The following is a 23,246-nucleotide window of genomic DNA, read 5'->3' as shown; positions in this document are numbered from 1 at the left end:
GATGGCACATGTCTGGTATGCAATGGGAAGCAGCTCCAAAGGGGAGGGGTCGTCAAACTGAAACCCCAATTCTGATATTATGCAAACAGACCTCCTGATGAGAAAGGGTCTGCAGGAAGCCCTCACCTGCAGAGCAAAGTGATGATTTGGATACATAATGCATGAGATTATCTTTTAGGTGTTGTGGTTCCAGGCAGTTTAAGAATTTGTACACCGAGGCAAGGACCTTGCTAATTGGCAGGTAGCAGAACATGATGGCAATATTCTGTCCCCATGAGTAGTTGGACCACTATATTTTGCACTAGCTGCAAAACTCCCAGGCCAACTTCAAGCGCAGCCCCACACAGAGTGCATTGCAGTAGTCCATTTACCAACAAGAAGTTTATCTCATGAGGTGTTCATGACATCCATGACTAACTTCAGTAAGCTTACAGGTAGGTAGGCATGTAGGTCTGACGTAGTCGAAACAACAAATTTTAAAAAATTCCTTCCAGTAGCACCTTAGAGACCAGCTAAGTTTGTCATTGGTATGAGCTTTCGTGTGCATGCACACTTCTTCAGATATCTTCAGGTATCTGAAGAAGTGTGCATGCACATGAAAGCTCATACCAATGACAAACTTAGTTGGTCTCGAAGGTGCTAGTGGAAGGATTTTTTTTTTATTTTAATGGTAAGCTTGACATCTGTTTCACCCTGCCCCAAAATGGCGAAGCAAGTCCTACCACACTTCTGCATTTGACCGGAAAACTAGAATAGCATGGGAGTGGAATAAATTCTTGGGTAGAAAACAAGAGGAAGAATAACCAAGTATGTTCTCCAAGCTAAGTGGCATGCTGGCATACCTGTCTATTGAATTCATCTATGTATTCAGTCAGTGCAGAGGTATCTATGAGCCCCATCAGGTTTTCAACATCTCTAAGTGTCTTGAGTGCTCCTCCAGTGGCAGACAATTGCCCAAGTTGCTTCACTGTTAAGTTCTCAAGAACATCCAACTGTGAAAAAGAATGGACAAGCCAAGTGGGAACAGCAGCAGGAGGAGGAATCAGTTTAAGGCAGGTGGTGAATGCCTTACTGAGCTGCAGTTTTACCACTGTTCCAGTATAAGCAATACTCCCAGCATTTGAAAATCTCAACTAAATTATTTGGTAAAATTTGGAAAATCAACAAAAACGATTTGGCAAAATAATAATAATGAAAGTCTCAAGTAAAGTCAACTTTTACTCTCATTGAGAAAATACCAAGGTATTTGATGACCACAAATAGAAAAGCAGCTACTTACACCATTGAACCTGGAATTCAGAGAAATGAAGTCTTGGTATTTGGCATATTGGCTGAACCTTCTGAAATTGACCATCAGCCACAAGGTGCTGTTGAGGTCCTTGGTGCATGCTGACCCTATGATTAAATAGTCAGGACATAAGGTTATACTTCAGGAATCTACCCATGGGTGGAAACATGCAAAGCAGGGGAAATTATTTGGTCCTCCCCCACCCCACTGGAAAAAAGGGGCTAGGTTGGCTGGAGATCTTCAAGCTTTTGAATTTCCACAAAACTTTGCATCAGGCAGATGCTTCCTATTTAAAGTAAATGTGCCAACCACTGTCTCATGCTCATGAACACTATTTTAATGATAGAATGACGGCTAACAGACGGAAAAATGAGCAAGTTGATGCCTGTTCAAATTCAATTCCTGAAGCTCTACAAATTAAAAGTGTCAACGGGGGTCATCTCTGCACTCTCCTCGGGTTGGCCTTTGCCAACCTGATGCCCTCCAGATGTTTTTGACTGAAGTTCCCATCAGCCCCAGCTACCACAGCCATGTGGGTTGGGGATGATGGGAAACATGATCTTGAACAGGGGCTACTGCTTGTTTGATTTGGGGTTGAAACAGAGGTTGGCTAGTGACATTTGCCTCTTTCAGCCCTGTGATTTTGTGTCAATTTTGCTTTCCCCCAAATCAAATGGGTGGGAACCGCATGTGTTTTGGCTCTATATAAATTCAAGCCTGGATTACTGGGCTGTTAGACAACCTTATAGAACAGGGACAGGGAAACATGTGTCACTCCAGCTGTTGTTGGAGCCCAACTCCCATCAGCCCCAGACAGCATGGGTAATGGTCAAGAATGATGGGAGTTGTAGTCTAAGAGCATTGGGAGACCTGCGGGTTCCCTGTCCCTGTTATAATATGTTTGCGACCCAGGCATGGCCCACTGATTAAGCTTTAAAAAACTGAATTGGAGTTAGGGGTGGGAGAGAAATTCAACTCAGTTCACATCTGAAAGCAGATCTATCAAATTTTAATTTTCTAAAACATAGCTATCCTTTGAAATTGGCTCTTATCCAAATTTTACAGCACAGTTCCCCCAAAAAATGTTTAAACATGCATATATTACAGGGAAGTATGCATAAAAATGAATATATTAGTGAAGATAGCACACAAAAATGCATTATATTACGGAAAGCTGCTTGCAAAATATGTACACAAGTTAGAAGTACATGTAAAAATGTGTTTTGGGATAATTCACACTAAAACTGTGCTGAATTTTCCCAAGGAGGGTTTTTTTAAAAAAAAATAAATAAATCTCAATTTACTGCAAAATGTGGAGAATTGCATTTAGAACTGTAAAAACATGAGGAACTGAGGGAACTGAAATTCACAGAGTAATTGCAAAACATTTAAGAGTAGTCAGATTGGGTCCCTGAATTGCCAGAAACAGGCAGAATTACCCCTTACCGTTAGAATTCAACCCTTTCAGGTAAGGAAGCTGGAAAGACTCAAAGACTTCCTCTTGGAGCTGAGAACTCATCTTGGTAAACTCTGCATCGAGACCTTTAACGCTGGAAAGAGAAAGTATATTGTTGGGCGGATGGTGGATGGATTGGTAGGCAAAACAGAAGAGGACAAAGATTAGTCTTAGTTCATGATTCTATATGCATGTCAGGCTCCCCTTCCACAAAGGATGAGGCTATGGATTCAGGGTGGGAGAGTAAATTGCACTCAGGAGAACCAGTGGGGTTGGGGAAATCACATTTTCAAATGATTGCAGTTTGAGCGCTGGGAGTATGGATGTAAAAGAAGCAGTAATTTCCATCCCATCCTATCTCTATCACAGTCAGAGCCGTTTCCATTCCACTACAGTTCGGCTTCTGCTTTTGTTCATCTCATTTTCCACTATGGCTAAAACTAACATAATAAAATGTGTAATTAATCATGTAATTAATTTCAACTGAAGGGCGGAGTAAAAAGAAATGCAGAAAATAGCAGTCCTTTCCAGAATGATAAACCTGATAATAGCTACAACTGCTCATATTTGATCTTGTGATTTCTGTTCATAACCTCCAATGAATAAGCAAACGGGGAGAAATTTCTGCTTCCATTTCTGTTTTTGATGGGATTTGCTGGCATCCCTGGTTGGGAAATGTGGTTTATTGTCTTCAAAAGACCTTCTCTTCTAGCTGTGGTGCAGGCAGACATTTTTAACCCCTGGTGAAATTGCAGGACATTGAGCAATGAAAGGGTAGCGCAGAGAGACTCTTGGTCATAGTCACAGCAACATGAACACAACCCATACATTGCCTGGTACTGTTCACATCCCATTGTCTCATTGTGAAGGCACTGAAGCATGTCGACAGAGATGGCCGAGATGAAAAGCCGAAGCCTCTTCTGGAACCAGGATGTCACAAAGGCTGTCTCATTGAAACGGTCCTCGTTCCTCAGCTTCTCATCCCACAGACCCCTCAGTATGATAGTTTTCCATTTTTGAGAGATCAGGGCAGAGTTCATGATCTGGAAAGCAAAAAGATGATGTTGGGGAGTTTCTAGCTGGGAAACTGTAGCTCACGAGGAAGTAGAGAAAAAAGACAGGGAGAGGAGTCATCCTCATCATGTATTATTTATTATTTATACCCCACCCATCTGGGCAGCTCCCAACAGGAATTATTATTATTATTATTAAGCAGCGGTAAAACATCAAACATTAAAAACTTCCCTCAACAGGGCTGCCTTCAGATATCTTCTAAAAGTCAGGTACCGGTAGTTGTTAATTTCCTTGACATCTGATGGGAGGGCATTCCACAGCGCAGGCACCACAACCAAGTAAAGCTATCTCAAACATCACAATGGTGTTAATGGAGAAAACTATGCATATTTTGAGATTTTGACTAGAACCTCCAGGAGCCGGCATTTGTCCATAGACAGCTTTTCCGGGTCATGTGTTCAGCTTGACTAAACCGCTTCTGGCACAACGGAACACCATGACGGAAACCAGAGCGCACGGGAACATCATTTACCTTCCCGCCACAGCAGTACCTATTTATCTGCTGTATATTCCTGCGTATAAGACTACTTTTTAACCCAGGAAAATCTTCTCAAAAGTCAGGGGTCGTCTTATACGCCAGGTCATATTTCTTATATGGCGAGTATATCCCAAACTCTATATTTTAACTGGAAAAGTTGGGGGGGGGGGTTTCGTCTTATACGCCCAGTTGTCTTATACGCCGGAATGTACTTGCACTGGTGTGCTTTTGAACTGCTAGGTTGGCAGGAGCTGGGACAGAGCGACGGGAGCTCACCCTGTCACGGGGATTCAAACCACCGACCTTCCGATCAGCAAGCACAAGAGGCTCAGTGGTTTAGACCACAGCACCACCTGTGTCCCTATTTTGTTTAAATGTATAGCGCATATACAGCCAAATACCTCTTTAGTCAGGCGTCAGTTCTATTGCCTACATTTTATACATTCAATGCCCCAAAACTACATAGTCAGAAAGTCCCCCCACCCCTGAATCTTAGATAATGTTACACCAATACATTTTTTATATATACCTTGCGATCAAATGCCTCCAGGGCTTTCTCCAGCTCCTCCCCGTCCACTTCCTTGAAGAGCACCCTGGCTATATCTAATGAAACCTCACTCCTCTTCCTTAGCACAAGTTCCAAGGTGCCAGCGATGAAAGTGCTGTTCACTTCAGTCAGGTTCTGGAGCTGAGGAGAGAGATAGGGGGAACCTTAGCAATATTGCCTCTTGTGTACAGGAAGACAGTGGAGGCCGATTCGTTAAAAGGAACAGGGCCCTGCTCCCACCCCACACCCCTGCAGAGGGACTAGCAGAACAATGGCAGGGCTGGATGGAGGGATGGCTCTGGCTCATCCAAACCCCTGCCAGCCCAACCAATTGGGGATTTTGGATTCCAGACATTTCCTCTGATAGAAGTTAAGCTATGGAACTCGCTGCTGCAGGAGGCAGTAGTAGCAGCCACCTGCCTAGGAGTAGAGGGCTATCGGTGGCTTCTAGCTATAATGGTTATGGTCTGCCTCCACAGGTGTGCAATGCTTTTGAACTCCAGTTGGAGGAAAGGGAAAGAGCTTGAAACCTGCTTGCGCGCTTCCCATTGAGGTTCGTGGTTGGCCGCTGTGAGAACAAGATGCTGGACTAGATGGGCCATTGGCCTGAACCAGCAGGCTGTTCTCATGTTCTTAGTATTCCTTCCAGCCTGCTAGGTAAAGCCCAATTTGGCTTCTACCAATGTGTGTGTGCGCGCTTATTTTGGGGGGTGGGGGTGTTGTTGTTGTTTTGCCTTGCACACCACCTACTCCTAGTGGGCTTGCCACAAACACAGCAGTGGTGAGAACTGAGCACCACTCCCAGCGTTCTTTCTGGGCCCCCTGCACATGAGCAGATCTTTATTTGGCTCCGAAAATATAGCACGGGGATGTAAATCACTTACATTGTCGCATACAATATGGGTGATGTTTTTTGATGTTTTGACATCCATCCTATAAACAAACCGGGGGGGGGGAGAGAGAGAGAGAGAGAGAGAGAGAGAGAGAGAGAGAGAGAGAGAGAGAGAGAGAGAGAGAGAGAGAGAGAGAGAGAGAGAGAGAGAGAAATGCACAAAGGCTGAAAAGGTAACAATTCAAAGGAGGCTGCCTAAATTCCATCGGTGGATTAGGTTGGGCCAGTTTCTATAGCCTGCAGTACACAAGGGTGTGCCTGATCCAGATTCCATCTACAGCTCTGGAATTCCCCCATCCCAAGAAAGTACAGTCATATTTTCCAAGGAGGTTCTTCTCCTCCTCCTCCCAGTTTCACACTATTTATGGGTCTTCTTAGTTCGATTTTCTGCTGTCTTATTAGTAGCTGTGATGAGCTATTAGCTGCGATTCCATTATTGCAGGAGGTTTCGCTAGATGACCCTCCAGGTCTCTTCCAACTCTACAATTCTATGCCCAGCCCACTATTTTCCGAAGCACATGAAAACTCCACACATACACACACCACTCTTGACCTCGCCTAACCAGAACCCTAACCCAACCCATCTTCCCGGCCTGCCTTCCATTTTAGAACTGACTTCAGCTTGGTTTCCCAGCTATACATCTACCTCATCCAGCAATGCCAGTTATTATGGATTGCCAAAAAAAAAAAGATGGGTGGGTGGGTGGGGCCATAGGCACAGAGCATTGCTTTGCATCCATCCATCTGAAACCCTAGAAAGCCACTGCCAGTCAGTGTGGCCAATACTGAGTTAGCGAGATCAAGGTAGCTTCCTATGTTGTGTTCCTAAGAGGAAACAAGATTTGCGATTGTAATTTTATATGTGACAGATGCAAACTAAGGAAGAATGTTCTAAATCTGGGGTCCCAAACCCTGGCCCTCATAGGCACCTCCCTTGGTGTCCACCAAGACCTCCTCTCCCTCTCATTTTTTTTCTTAGAAATGGGGGGTTGGGGCTGTTTGCACTTCAGAAATACCTCTCCATGTCTCCACAGACTTCTGAAGCTGTTGCAAAAAGAAAAGAGAAAAAAGTTTAGCCAAGTTTCTTCTAAACAGTTCCTCAAAATGACTATCCTTTGATGCTGTAAGTTTCACATACCATTAATCCTGGCAGCAGGGCACTAGAGCAAAAGAAAAACAGGCATTGTTATTATAATAGTATATTAATTCCTGATTTCATATGCTGCTATTGGTGACCATGCAACCATGTACCATTCCCCGAATTCACAATCTCCTTGTGTGCCTGTAGTACAGAATACAGTGGTACCTCTGGTTATGAACTTAATTGGTTCCAGAGGTCTGTTCTTAACCTGAAACCGTTCTTAACCTGAGGTACCATTTTAGCTAATGAGGCCTCCCGCTACTGCCGTGCCACTGGCACGCGATTTCTGTTCTCATCCTGAGATAAAGTTCTTAACCTGAGGTACTACTTCTGGGTTAGTGGAGTCTGTAACCCGAAGCGTTAATAACCTGAGGTGTTTGTTACCCGAGGTACCACTGTAAAGAATCCTCTCTCTTTTAAGTTTCTAGTCTTTATGACTGCAAAATTAACCTTTCTCTACAGCAGCTGTCCTCAACTACAGCTCCCATAAGCCACAGCTAGCATGGCTGTTTCTTCCCAGTGGTTGGTCATTCTGCCCAAGCCCTGCCCTCCTTCTGGTCAAGGGTTTAGAGGAGCCTTCGCTCATGTGGTGGTGCCCTCTAGCTCACTAGCTGGGACTCATGGGGGTTGTAGTCCAAAATATCTGGAAGGTATTACAATGGTTTGGGATGCCGGCAAAGCAGTAATGAGAGGATTCTTGATTCAACAGAATACAATTTGGAAGAAGAGGAGGAATGAAAAGAAGGAAAAGATTTTAGACAAATTGAAAGAAAAAGAAAAAAAATTGAGAGATAATCCAAAAAGTCAGGAAGTTCAAAAAGAGATAAAAGCTTTGCAGGTGCAGTACTCCCAAATAATAAATGAAGAAATTGAATGGAAAATTAGAAGAATGAAGCAAAGATCTTTCGAATCGGCCAATAAATGTGGGAAATTGTTGGCTTGGCAATTGAAGAAAAGACAAAAAGAGAATACAATTATAAAGATTATGGATGAAGGAAAATCTATTGAGAACCCTGCAGAGATACGGAAATGCTTTACAAAATATTACAAACAGTTATATAAAAGGGAAAAAGAAGATTTAGATGGAATTGAGAAGTTTATAAAAGAAAATGGACTGCAAAAAATTCCAACACAACAAAAGAGCCTACTGAATGGATTGATTACAAGACAGGAGGTTGAAACAGCAATACAAGAATTGAAAAACGACAAAGCCCCAGGACCTGATGGACTTACCTCCAAGTACTACAAAACATTAAAAAACTGGTTGATACAACCATTAATGGAGGTAGCAAATGAGATTTTAGGGGGGGGCAAAGCACCAGAGACTTGGAAAGAAGCTTTTATCTCTCTGATACCAAAACCGGATGTGGATAAGACTCAGGTTAAAAATTACAGACCAATCTCCTTACTAAATGTGGATTATAAGATATTTGCTAGTATTTTGGCATCAAGATTGAAAAGGGTGTTGAAAGACTTAATTCATAAAGACCAGGCAGGATTCCTGCCTGGTAGACATATGAAAGACAATGTGAGAATTATAATAGATATTCTTGAGAGATTGGAAGTGAAAATAAACACCAAAGCAATGTTAATTTTTGTAGATGCCGAAAAAGCTTTTGATAATATCTCTTGGAATTTTATGAAAAGAAATTTTGTAAAAATGGAGGTTGGCCAAAACTTTGTTAATGGGATTAATGGTATTTACTCTGAGCAAAGAGCTAAGATTATTGTAAATAATGTGGTCTCAGAAGAGATAAGAATTGAGAAAGGAACAAGACAAGGGTGCCCACTCTCCCCCCTGCTATTCATTTCCGTTCTGGAGGTTTTGTTGAACATGATAAGGAACGATGATGGTGTTAAAGGAATTACAGTGGGTACAAAACAATATAAGTTAAAAGCCTTTGCAGACGATTTAGTACTGACCTTGCAGAACCCTGAACAGAGTGCAGTGAGAGTACTGCAGATAATTCAAGAGTTTGGCAGTGTGGCAGGCTTTAAGTTAAATAAAGGGAAAACTAAAGTACTAGAAAAGAACTTGACATTGCAAGAGAGACAGAATATAGAGGATTGCACAGGACTGAAGTGTGTAAAAAAGGTGAAATACCTAGGAGTTAATATGACGTCAAAAAATTTGAACTTGTATAAAGACAATTATGAGAAACTTTGGAAAGAAATCCAAAGAGATTTGGAAGTATGGTCAAGGTTGAAATTGTCCTTAATGGGAAGAATTGCAACTGTTAAAATGAATGTATTGCCGAGAATGTTGTTTTTATTTCAGGCCCTACCGATAGTTGACAAAATGAAATGTTTTCAAGAGTGGCAGAAGACACTGTCTAAATTTGTCTGGCAGGGGAAGAAACCCAGGATTAAATACAAACTTTTGACTGATGTAAAAGAAAGAGGAGGATTCTCCTTGCCAGACTTAAAGATTTATTTTGAAGCCGCAGCTTTTTGTTGGTTGAAGGAATGGTTTTTGTTAGACAATGATGACTTGTTGGATTTAGAGGGCCATGATAATGCGTTTGGTTGGCATGCATATTTATGGTATGATAAAGTAAAATTACACAAAGGTTTTAAAAGCCATATAATTAGGAAATCATTGTTTAATGTTTGGATTAGATACAAAGATCTATTGGAAAGAAAAACTCCTAGGTGGATCTCACCACTTGAGGCAAAGAAACCTAAAAGGACAAATATGGATGAGAATAGGTTGAAATACAAAGATATCCTGATGGAGGTGGGAAACCACTTTAAGTTAAGGCCATATGAACAACTGAAAGATAGGTTGAGTGACTGGTTTCAGTATGTGCAGATAAATGAAGCATTCAAGCTAGATAAAAAAATAGGATTCCAGACAGAAAAGTCGAAATTAGAAACGGAGTTATTAGAGACAGACTACAAGAATTTGTCTAGAATGTATAATTTGTTGCTAGAATGGCATTTGAAAGATGAGCAAACAAAATCAGTGATGATTGAATGGGCCAAGGACTTGGGTCATAATGTGATGATGTCGGAGTGGGAAAAATTGTGGAAGAAGGGTATGAAATTTACGGCTTGTACTGTGTTGAAGGAAAATTTGATGAAAATGATGTATAGATGGTATTTGACGCCGGTCAAGCTGGCTAAAATGTATCACAAAAGCGACAATAAATGTTGGAAATGTAAGCAGGATGTTGGCTCATTCTACCATATGTGGTGGACATGCCCTAAGATAAAAGGCTTCTGGGAAATGATTTATAATGAGTTGAAAAAGATGTTTAAAAACACATTTTTGAAAAAACCGGAAGCCTTTTTGCTTGGAATAATTGGGGAAGAAATCCCCAAGGACGATGTTAATTTGTTTATGTATGCCACCACAGCCGCTAGGATCTTAATAGCACAATATTGGAAAAAAGAGGAACTGCCTTCGAGGCAGGAATGGCAAATGAAAATGATGGATTATATGGAATTGGCAGAATTGACAGGAAGACTCCGGGACCAAACAAATGACAAAGTTTTAAAAGATTGGAAGAAATTTAAAATATACATAGGGTATGAATTTGAAAACTAGATTTTGAACATCCAGGAAAATAAAGAAGTTAAGGCAATAGGGAAATAATAGAAGATTGAAAGGGAGAAAATATGATAGATGATATAAAGATGAAATTTTTGAAGTGTTAAAGAGACTATATGATGGGTAAGAAGGATGATTTAGAAACTGCTACAGAAGTTTATAAAAAAGAAAATCAGATAGTAGGGAATTGGGGAAGCCAGAGGACAATGAATATTAAAATGGATTAGAGATGATATATTTTTTTTGTTGTATTTTTGTATTTTTGTATTTCTGTATTTTGATGTTTACTTTTTGTATTTGTGTTCTGTATGTGTGTTGATAAAATGTTTAATAAAAAATATAATTAAAAAAAAAACAAAATATCTGGAAGGCACCAGATCAGGGAAGGCTGTTCTACTGCGTCACCTCCTGCTGAAATATGGTTGACACCCCATTTTCTCCAGAAGGTCACCATTGTGCAAGCCCCCGCCGGGATTCCTTAGTGTTGAAGCATCATCCAGCCCAACCAATCCTTACCATTCTGTCCTTAGAAAAATTCAGAGGACGATGTACATGCAATTTAAAATATGCAATTCAGGGAGAGGCCCCATATCACAGAGGAACAAAAATACCAGACAGACATTTTAATTTACAACCAATGGGTGGGAATGAAGTTTTGCTTAGCTGCTGGCTTCCTTGGTGAAGCAAGCAAGCCCTGATAACAGCAATCCCCAAAGACCAGGTTAGGGAAGCTCCTGAGTGATGTTAGAAGGGAGTGTTTTACGGACTTACAGATGCAGTTTCCACCGTATGTAGCAAGAGCCCTGTAAAAAGAGAGAGAAAGAGAAGGGGGGCACCATTAGTGAAAACACCTAGGGAGACATGAAGCCCCTTTATATGGCCAGGCCATTTGGTTCAGCATTGTCTTTGGACAGCAGGTTTTGGGGTTCTTCTCAGGCCTTACACCAAGATCCTTTGGGCTGGAGATACTGAGGACTGAACTCACCATCTTCCACATGTGAAGCAGGTGCTCTATCAACTGAGCCATGGCCCTTCCTTTAACACATAGGAACACAGGAAGCTACCTGATACAGAGCTTTGTCTACCAGCTTCAGGGAGACAGTCTTCTCCAGCCCTACCTGGAGACGATGGGGATTGAACCTGGGGCCTTCTGCCTGGAAAGCAGATGCTCTGCCACTGAGCCACAGCCCTGCCCATTGGGAATATATGATTAAAGTGCTTTATGGCAGATCAGACCGTTGGTTCATCTAATTCAGTCCTGTTTACAATGAGTAGCAGAACCTCTTCAAGCAGGGAACACCTGGAGTTGCCGGGGACTGAACCTGGGACCTTCTGCATGCAAAGCAGGGGCCCTACCAACTTTGCTATGGCCCTTCCCCGAAGAAAAGGGAACACAGGAATCTGCCTTATACTGAATCAGAACATTGGTCCATCTGGCTCAGCATTGTTTGCATTGGTCTGAAATCTCTTGCAGGGAGTTGGTAATAATAATATTATAATAATTTATTATTTGTACCCCGCCCATTGTTTCCCCAGCCACTCTGGGTGGCTTCCAACAAAGATTAAAAATACATTAAAATGTCACACATTAAAAACTTCCCTAAACAGGGCTGCCTTCAGATGTCTTCTAAGTGTCAGGTAGTTGATTATCTCTTTGACATCTGGTGGGAGGGCGTTCCACAGGGCGGGTGCCACTACCAAGAAGGCCCTCCACCTGGTTCCCTGTAACTTCACTTCTCGCAGTGAGGGAACCGCCAGAAGGCCCTCGACGCTGGACCTCAGTGTCCGGGCAGAACGGTGGGGGTGGAGACACTCTTTCAGGTATACTGGGCCGAGGCCATTTAGGGCTTTAAAGGTCAGCACCAATACTTTGAATTGTGCCTGGAAATGTACTTGTAAGCCCAGGACCTATGGCAAGGGAGATGAGTCCAAGTGCAATAGTATTTCATAACTTTGTTAGGTTGACTTCCTTTTACTGGAAGTAGGTTGACACTCTCTGAAGAGAAGGTATGCAAAGTGGGAGATATATTGGGGGAGCAACAGTGACTCACCGAGATATAGTCCAAATGCTCCCAGCAGGAATGAAATGCGACACGCCAACGCCATGACGAATCTCAACTAGAAACTGGAAAAGGAAAAGAGGGACCATAAAATCATAGAACTGTTGAGTTGGAAGGGATCTAAAAGGTCATCTAGTGATCATGTGTGATCATGTGCTGATCAACTCTGACACATCAGCATTAAAGGGTGTTGAAACCACTCTATAATTTTCAAATTAAGTTACAGAGTTTGAAGGGGATAAAGGCAGAAATGTCAGAAAATCCCAATGGAAATGACGGACCTAAGCCCAAGTCCGGATCTCAGGAGCAATGGAGTCACACAGAGAGACAAAGGTCAAGCAGATTATAACAGGTTTATTGTCAAGCATATGCATGGCAAGGTGCAGCACAATAAGCTCGCAATCTGCACACCCACTGGTGGGTGCACAATACTTTTATACAGTCACAAACAGGCAACACCTGATTTCCCCGAAAACACGTGATTTCTAGGAAATCGAAACTTATACCGCCATACTCCCTTCTCCCTTCTTATCTGGTCCTGTGAGCCTAGCTCGTACTCCCTTCTTCATTCTCAAGTAGAAATTACAGCAACAGGAAAAAACGCTTAGATACATCAAATGGCACAGACTGTTTGATACAGTGGTACCTCGGTTTATGAACACAATTGGTTCCAGAAGTCTGTTCATAAACTGAAGCGTTCATAAACTGAAGCGAACTTTCCCATTGAAAGTAATGGAAAGTGGATTAATCTGTTCCAGACGGTCCGCGGAGTACTTAAACTGAAGCGTTCATAAACTGAAGCGAACTTTCCCATTGAAAGTAATGGAAAGTGGATTAATCCGTTCCAGTCGGGTCCGCGGAGTACTCAACCTGAAGCGTACTTAACCCGAAGCATGGGTGTAATTGGTTCCGGAAGTCTGTTCATAAACTGAAGCGTTCATAAACTGAAGCGAACTTTCCCATTGAAAGTAATGGAAAGTCAATTAATCCGTTCCAGGTGGGTCCGCGGCGTTCGTAAACTGAAAATTCGTAAACCGAGGTGTTCATAAACCGAGGTTCCACTGTACATTATAAAGGAATACTGTAATTGAACTGTACTTTATAAGACAGGTATATGATATGGACAAAGCTTCAGTGTGGCATCCTGGAGGTGTTTTTAACAAACAATAAACAATGAGATTATTGAGCTTCAAATACATGACTATATAATAACAAGGCTTTTCATATGCACAAAGATGGAAAGACTTATACTTAAAATATTGGACAGGAAATCATTATATTGTACAGAATTCTTGAATACCGCTCTCTGTCACGGTCCTTCAGAAACAGAAACAGGAGTGAAAATTGCAGGGGACGTTGCTTATTTGTCCCATGACCAGAATGAAAATCAAACCTGTAAATATGATTAGTATTCCCTGCTCTTGCTTTCAGTGCACAAATGATACATAATTGATTACTTCCCCCTCCCATTTGCATTGTGTTTCCTTTGCATTGAAATGAATGGCATGGAACAACATAATGCTAACGTCAATAATTCTGTTGTTGTTTAGTCGTTTAGTCGTGTCCGACTCTTCGTGACCCCATGGACCATAGCACGCCAGGCACTCCTGTCTTGCACTGCCTCCCGCAGTTTGGTCAAACTCATGTTCGTAGCTTCGAGAACACTGTCCAACCATCTTGTCCTCTGTCGTCCCCTTCTCCTAGTGCCCTCAATCTTTCCCAACATCAGGGTCTTTTCCAAGGATTCTTCTCTTCTCATGAGGTGGCCAAAGTATTGGAGCCTCAGCTTCACGATCCGTCCTTCCAGGGAGCACTCAGGGCTGATTTCCTTAAGAATGGATAGGTTTGATCTTCTTGCAGTCCATGGGACTCTCAAGAGTCTCCTCCAGCACCATAATTCAAAAGCATCAATTCTTCGGCGATCAGCCTTCTTTATGGTCCAACTCTCACTTCCATACATCACTACTGGGAAAACCATAGCTTTAACTATACGGACCTTTGTCGGCAAGGTGATGTCTCTGCTTTTTAAGATGCTGTCTAGGTTTGTCATTGCTTTTCTCCCAAGAAGCAGGCGTCTTTTAATTTCGTGACTGCTGTCACCATCTGCAGTGATCAAGGAGCCCAAGAAAGTAAAATCTCTCACTGCCTCCATTTCTTCCCCTTCTATTTGCCAGGAGGTGATGGGACCAGTGGCCATGATCTTGGTTTTTTGATGTTGAGCTTCAGACCATATTTTGCGCTCTCCTCTTTCACCCTCATTAAAAGGTTCTTTAATTCCTCCTCGCTTTCTGCCATCAAGGTTGTGTCATCTGCATATCTGAGGTTGTTGATATTTCTTCCAGCAATCTTAATTCCGGCTTGGGATTCATCTAGTCCAGCCTTTCGCATGATGAATTCTGCATATAAGTTAAATAAGCAGGGAGACAATATACAACCTTGTCGTACTCCTTTCCCAATTTTGAACCAATCAGTTGTTCCATATCCAGTTCTAACTGTAGCTTCTTGTCCCACATAGAGATTTCTCAGGAGACAGATGAGGTGATCAGGCACTCCCATTTCTTTAAGAACTTGCCATAGTTTGCTGTGGTCGACACAGTCAAAGGCTTTTGCATAGTCAATGAAGCAGAAGTAGACGTTTTTCTGGAACTCTCTAGCTTTCTCCATAATCCAGCGCATGTTTGCTATTTGGTCTCTGGTTCCTCTGCCCTTTCGAAATCCAGCTTGCACTTCTGGGAGTTCTCGGTCCACATACTGCCTAAGCCTGCCTTGTAGAATTTTAAGCATAACCTTGCTAGCGTGTGAAATGAGCGCAATTGTGCGGTAGTTGGAGCATTCTTTGGCACTGCCCTTCTTTGGAATTGGGATGTAGACTGATCTTCTCCAATCCTCTGGCCATTGCTGAGTTTTCCAAACTTGCTGGCATATTGGGTGTAGCACCTTAACAGCATCATCTTTTAAAATTTTAAACAGTTCAGCTGGAATATCATCACTTCCACTGGCCTTGTTATTAGCAATGCTTTCTAAGGCCCATTTGACGTCACTCTCCAAGATGTCTGGCTCAAGGTCAGCAACCACACTACCTGAGGTGTACGAGACCTCCATATCTTTCTGGTATAATTCCTCTGTGTATTCTTGCCACCTCTTCTTGATGTCTTCTGCTTCTGTTAGGTCCTTACCACTTTTGTCCTTGATTATGGTAATCTTTGTACGAAATGTTCCTTTCATATCTCCAATTTTCTTGAACAGATCTCTGGTTTTCCCCATTCTATTGTTTTCCTCTATTTCTTTGCATTGCTCATTTAAGAAGACCCTCTTGTCTCTCCTTGCTGCTTTTTGGAAATCTGCATTCAGTTTCCTGTATCTTTCCCTATCTCCCTTGCATTTTGCTTGCCTCCTCTCCTCCGCTATTTGTAAGGCCTCGTTGGACAGCCATTTTGCTTTCTTGCATTTCCTTTTCCTTGGGATGGTTTTCATTGCTGCCTCCTGTATAATGTTACGAGCCTCCATCCATAGTTCTTCAGGCACTCTGTCCACCAAATCTAAATCCTTAAACCTGTTCCTCACTTCCACTGTGTATTCATAAGGGATTTGATTCAGATTGTATCTTACTGGCCCAGTGGTTTTTCCTACTTTCTTCAGTTTAAGCTGGAATTTTGCTATAAGAAGCTGATGATCTGAGTTACAGTCAGCTCCAGGTCTTGTTTTTGCTGACTGTATGGAGCTTCTCCATCTTTGGCTGCAGAGAATATAATCAATCTGATTTCGATGCTGTCCATTTGGTGATATCCATGTGTAGAGTCGTCTCTTGTGTTGTTGGAATAGAGTGTTTGTGATGACCAGCTTGTTCTCTTGACAGAACTCTATTAGCCTTTGCCCTGCTTCATTTTGAACTCCAAGGCCAAACTTGCCAGTTGTTCCTTTTATCTCTTGATTCCCTACTTTAGCATTCCAGTCCCCTGTAATGAGAAGAACATCCTTCTTTGGTGTCATTTCTAGAAGGTGTTGTAGGTCTTCATAGAATTGGTCAATTTCACTTTCTTCAGCACCGGTAGTTGGTGCATAAACTTGGATTACTGTGATGTTAAAAGGTCTGCCTTGGATTCGTATCGAGATCATTCTGTCATTTTTGAGATTGCATCCCATTACAGCTTTTGCCACTCTTTTGTTGACTATGAGGGCCACTCCATTTCTGCTACAGGATTCTTGCCCACAGTAGTAGATATGATAGTCATCCGAACTGAATTCGCCCATTCCCTTCCATTTTAGTTCACTGATGCCCAGGATGTCGATATTTATTCTTGTCATCTCATTTTTGACCACATCCAGCTTACCTCCACTCATGGTTCTTACATTCCAGGTTCCTATGCAATATTTTTCTTTACAGCATCGGACTTTCCTTTCGCTTCCAGGCATATCCGCAACTGAGCGTCCTTTCGACTTTGGCCCAGCCGCTTCATCAGCTCTGAATCTACTTGTATTTGTCCTCCGCTCTTCCTCAGTAGCATGTTGGACGCCTTCCGACCTGAGGGGCTCATCTTCCAGCGTCATAACTTTTATATGCCTGTTGTCTTTGTCCATGGAGTTTTCTTGGCAGGGATACTGGAGTGGCTTGCCAGTTCCTTCTCCAGGTGGATCACGTTTAGTCAAAACTCTCCACTATGACCTGTCCATCTTGGGTGGCCCTGCATGGCATAGCTCATAGCTTCTCTGAGTTATTCAAGCCCCTTCGCCACGACAAGGCATTGATCCATGAAGGGTCCAATAATTCTAGAATTACGTAAAATTTCTGCTTAGCCGACGGCAAGATGAATAGTGCTAAAGTAACTTGAATTTTGCAGCAAGGAACGGTGCATCAGACCCACACCAATCTTGCCTAGCATGCCACCTTCAATGGCCGCCAGTCCGATGCCTCTCATACCTCACAAGCCACAAAACAAGGTGGTCAATAATAGACATCTTCTGTATTTGAAGGCTTCCTTATCGGCTCCAATAGGTGCTGATTAGAGCTCAGCCAAAATCTGTCCAAAGACATATCCCCCAGGAAACGTCTTTTTCTCACACACACACCCTGAGAAACAGGGAGGCAACTTTGCAGGCTTTTCTCTGGATATTTTCCATCACAGCCACGCTCTGTGAAAGTGCTGAATCTGAGGCACAGCAGACAATGCAAAGCACAGTTGCTGCCACTGTCCCTTTCAGCAGCAAAAGGAAAGGAAATATTAACTGTTTGACTATTTAACTATTGCCAGATTCTGGAAAGAGCTAAAGGGTACAGGGTTGGATTACGTCCCCACTGTGGAAGGAGGTGTGGATCCAGAATTGGCCTCCACAGTCACTTCCGGACCCATTGTTAAAATCGTGTTTATGGAAGACAATATTACTCGGCTACGAGTGATCGAAGAAGAAGAAGAAGAAGAAGAGGAGGAAGAAAAGTACAGTGGTGCCTCGCTAGGCGAATTTAATTTGTTCCACGGGTCAATTCTTAAAACGAAAAATTCGTCTAGTGAATTAGTGAATCCCATAGGAATGCATTAATTGAATTTCAATGCATTCCTATGGGAAACCGCGATTCGCTTGACGAATTTTTCGCAAAACGAATTCGTCTAGCGAGGCGACCTCCGCTCGAAAAATCCTTTCGTTAAGCAAAGAATTTGTCTTACAGGGCGTTCGTCTAGCGAGGCACCACTGTACTGGTATGGGAGAATGTGGAGGTTAGTTTTAGTGGAGAAACATACATATTGTTATGAGGTGTTTTTTTTTTGAAGGCGGGAAGTAGGCTGTATGCTGAGACCCTTTGAACCCCTGGGTCCAGCAAGTGTTAACAGAGGAACAAAGGGGCTCTGTATGATATGGGCAGATGGGTGGAGCCATGCCCCAACTCATGAATAGTTAGAAGGGCAAAGCTAGACTTGAGAGTTGCAGTGATGTGAGCTAGAGGAAAAAGCAGCAAGCTGGAGAGAAAGTCTGAGCAATGTTTGATTTCTGTTTGAATCCAAGGCTGTGGCTATTGGAGAAACAAGGCCCTTTTTGGGGTGTCAGTTCTGTGAATCCCTCCATCACAGGCTCAAATTGTATGTATATGTAAATTAACCATATATCCTAAAGACACCACCGTCTCTGCTATTGCCTCATTTCCAAATGAAACCCAAACCCTGGAACCCCTGGAATCTCACATCACTTAGAGATTGGGGTGACATGAAGCAAAATAATTTGAAGGCAATTTAGGGGGCAAACAAAAGGATGATTACTTTGCAGGAGAATGGCATAATGTTCTCACCTTTGCTAATGATAAAACTAATGATTTAGCTCTCCCTTCACTTTATGTGAGGGCTTGGGCATCTTGAAGCAAACGGCTCTTTTGGTAGATTTAATATATTTTACTTTGTATTAAAATGATTTCAAAGAAAATAAAAGGGACAAGATAAACGAATGAGGCTCTGCTGTCCCCATTGCTAAAGTTGAGCGCCACTCTCGAAAAACTGTCAGGATAATTTCTCCCGCACCCAGTGAAACTTGGTGGGAAAGTTTCCCCAATTTACTGGCCCACAAATAAGCCACGTAGCCACTGTTCCAGTGCTGATAAGCCCTTGCCATAACATTTCTGAATACTTTGCTTGTTTTTTAAAAAAGAGTAAAAAAAAATTCCACTGCCGATTGAATGCGAGAAGCACCATTTGCCCAGTGCCAGTTACTCAAATACCATATTGGAAGGTCGCAAATTGGGTATGAAAGCAACAGACCTACTCTCCTTTTTTGTACTTGGAGGTATGCTGCCTTTGAACATGGAGGTTCAATTTAGCAAAGAGCTATTGATAGGCTGATTCTTCATTAATGTCCGTGTTGTTGTTTAAAAGGGCACCTAAGCGGGCTATGGCTGTTGGCTGTGGCTGCATCTTGTGGGCATGAAATCCATAAAAGTATTCTGTTTGTTTATGCTTAAATGTTATTCCTCTGCAAGAGACAGACCCCTGCAGGCAGCATCTCAGCAGGAGGTCTGAACAATGTAGGAATTGGACTCTGGAACTCTCCTCCACTGTCTTTTTTCACTGCCTATTAAAGATGTTCCTTTTCAAACAAACCTTTTAAATAGGGGTGCTTCTGTACCAGTCTATATCTGAACGGGACTTGGGTTTTTTTTTTTTTTGCTGTTGATGCTGTTAGATTGTTAGATTGCTTCAGGGTGGTTTATGGGAAGCGATTCATAAATGGAATAAATACATCTTGGAAAATAAATCACTCTATCAAGGTGATGTGCAAAAAAACCTATAAACCTATAACAGTAGGACATTAAAATAAGCAGACTGCAAACAGTTTTCTTTTTAAAAAAGAAATCTATTGTTCAAATTCCTGTTTTTATACTGTTTTATTGGTTTTTTATGTTAGGGAAAGACCATAACTAAGGGGGAGAGCAATCTGCTTTGCCTGCAGAAGACTCCAGCTACAATCCCCGGCATCCCTGGGTAGGGTTCAGAGAAAACCCTGCACAAATTCCTGGAAAGCCACTGCCAATTAGCGGTGAGAATACTGAATTATATGAATCCCAACAGTTTGATTCAGAATAAGGAAACTTCCCAAGTTTCTATGTATCACCTTTTACGGTACAGTGCTGCTTTTCATGTTTCGATGTTGTATTTTTTGCATATCGCATAGAGATTTTTAATACTGTTTATAAATGCTTTGGAATAAATAAATAGAAAAGCATTTTGATCTGCATACAGATTAATGCATTTCGTTTTCATCCTGTGTCAAAGTTTTGGAATGCTCTACAGTGCATGGTCACCAACTTCTTGCTGAACTAGAACTATATAGGTTGAGAAAGAACAGAAGATCTTCTGAGTGATGAAACAAGGGGAAAATAAATTAATCTAGTTTAGGGAAGTCAAAGGCAAAGCAGGTCCGGAACCCTTAATAGATAATTAGATGGTGTCCAACCAGTGCACATTTTCATCCTTATTTGGTTTTGCTATTATTTCCATCCTTCAAAACCATAATAACACTTATTATTATTATTATTTTATACCGTGCCATCGGTGTATCTCATGCTTTACAGAATCTCAACAAGCAGATCTCTGCCCCCAAGGAACTTTCAAAGTAAGAAATCAAAGATTGTGGGACAGGGGAGAAGCAGACAAAGAAATCGAAGCGGGAATGAGGTGAAATATTTCAGGAAAGGCTGCAAACAGACTGAATCTTCACCTACCTGTATGTAGCAAAGCCCACCTTCAAGAGGAGACAGGTATCCCTGAGATGAATAATGTAAAAGAACAGGTCTTTGCCAGCCTGTCCTGATCTTATCCCTTGAGGGCGTGGGATGTCAGAGGGGACAGGGTGTGACAAGTGTCAGCTTTCCACCAAACCTTCGGAAAGGGCCAGAACTGGGCTGGGCGTTGACCCTACCTCTGTCATTTGCTCTATGTAGAACCACTGCAACTTTGGTCACGTTCAGCTTCAGAAACCCTCCACAATCCTGGTGGAAATTGTTTATATTGCTAAAGGCGCATTCTCCCTTTGGCAATAAAAATGCAAAAAAAAAAAATTAAAAAATGAATGGAGCCTTACATGCAGCTAAATTCTGCTCAAAGTAGACCTGCTGAAATTAAAGTACCAAAGTTGACCATGCCCATTAACTTCAGTGGGTCTACTCTGAGTAGAAACGAGCGTGGGACACAACTATAAATTGTGTCAACTTGATGCCCTTTCATGATACCCAAGATTGGCTGCCTGAGGCGGCTGCCTCATTATGCCTAATGGTATGGCCTGCCCCACAGCTGTTGAAAAGAGCTTATCAGATCACTTTAATGTGTGTTCTCAAACTTTTGTCTACGTATTTCACTTGTTGCAGAAGGCAGAGGAGCTGCGAGCTAGCCAAAAGCGGCAACTATTTGTGGCTAATAATAATTTATTATTTATACCCCGCCCATCTGGCTGGGCTTCCCCTGCCACTCTGGGCGGCTTCCAACAAACATTAAAATACATCAAATATCACAGATTAAAAACTTCCCTAAAGAAGGCTGCCTTTAGGTATTTTCTAAATGTCAGGTAGCTGTTTATCTCTCTGACCTCTGATGGGAGGGTGTTCCACAGGGTGGGTGCCACTACCGAGAAGTCCCTCTGCCTGGTTCCCTGTAGCTTTGCTTCTCGCAGTGAGGGAACCGCCAGAAGGCCCTCAGCGCTGGACCTCAGTATCCAGGCAGAGCGATGGGGGTGGAGACGCTCCTTCAGGTATACTGGACCGAGGCCGTTTAGGACTTTAAAGGTCAGCACCAACAGTTAGAATTGTGCTCGGAAACGTACTGGGAGCCAATGTAGGTCTTTCAAGACCGGTGTTATGTGGTCTCGGCGGCCGCTCCCAGTCACCAGTCTAGCTGCCACATTCTGGATTAGTTGTAGTTTCCAGGTCACCTTCAAAGGTAGCCCCACATAGAGCGCATTACAGTAATCCAAGCGGGAGATAACCAGAGCAAGCACCACTCTGGCAAGGCAGTCTGCAGGCAGGTAGGGTCTCAGCCTGCGTACCAGATGGAGCTGATAGACAGCTGCCCTGGACACAGAATTGACCTGCGTCTCCATGGACAGCTGTGAGTCCAGGCTGCGCACCTGGTCTTTCAGGTGCACAGTTACCCCGTTTAGGACCAGGGAGTCCTCCACGCCTGCCCACCTCCTGTCCCCCACAAACAGTACTTCTGTCTTGTCAGGATTCAATCTCAATCTGTTAGCCGCCATCCATCCTCCAACCACCTCCAGGCACTCACACAGGACCTTCACTGCCTTCACTGGTTCTGATTTGAAAGAGAGATAGATCTGGGTATCATCTGCATACTGATGAACACCCAGCCCAAACTCCCTGATGATCTCTCCCAGCAGCCACATGTAGATGTTAAAAAGCATGGGGGAGAGGACAGAACCCTGAGGCACCCCACAAGTGAGAGCCCAGGGGTCTGAACACTCACCCCCCCACCACCACTTTCTGAACACGGCCCGGGAGGAAGGAGCAGAACCACTGTATGACAGTGCCCCTAGCTCCCAACCCCTCTAGACGGTCCAGAAGGATGGTTAGTACCACATACATAGCTGCCAAGTTTTCCCTTTTCTCGCGAGGAAGCCTATTCAGCATAAGGGAAAATCCCTAAAAAAAAGGGATAACTTGGCAGCTATGACCACATATGGCACGGGTGGCGCTGTGGGTTAAACCACAGAGCCTAGGGCTTGCCGATCAGAAGGTCAGGGTTTGAATCCCTGTCACTGGGTGAGCTCCCGTTGCTCCTGCCAACCTAGCAGTTCGAAAGCGCGTCAAAGTGCAAGTAGATAAATAGGTACCGCTACAGCGGGAAGGTAAACAAAATTTCTGTGTGCTGCTCTGGTTCACCAGAAGCTGCTTTGTCATGCTGGCCACATTACCTGGAAGCTGTACGCCAGCTCCCTCGGCCAATAATGCGAGATGAGCGCCGCAACCCCAGAGTCGGTCACGACTGGACCTAATGGTCAGGGGTCCCTCTACCTTTACCTTTACCACATATGAAGGTGATGTATACAAAGTCAGACTATTGCACAGGCCATATCCACGCCAGAATTCTGGGAACTGTAAAGTGTTAAGGGTGCAGAGAGTTGTTAGGAGACTCCCTCAATCCCTCTTTCCAGGGAACTCTGGAAATTGTAGCTCTGAATTCACCACATGCAGAACCGTTTCCCTTCTGATGCAGTTCATCTCCTTCCAGCAACTATTCATCCCACCGTCCACTGTGAAGACCCTTTACATA

This window comes from Zootoca vivipara, chromosome 14 (assembly GCF_963506605.1).
Source record: "Zootoca vivipara chromosome 14, rZooViv1.1, whole genome shotgun sequence".
Lineage (NCBI taxonomy): Eukaryota > Metazoa > Chordata > Lepidosauria > Squamata > Lacertidae > Zootoca > Zootoca vivipara.
This window is presented reverse-complemented; position numbering follows the sequence as displayed.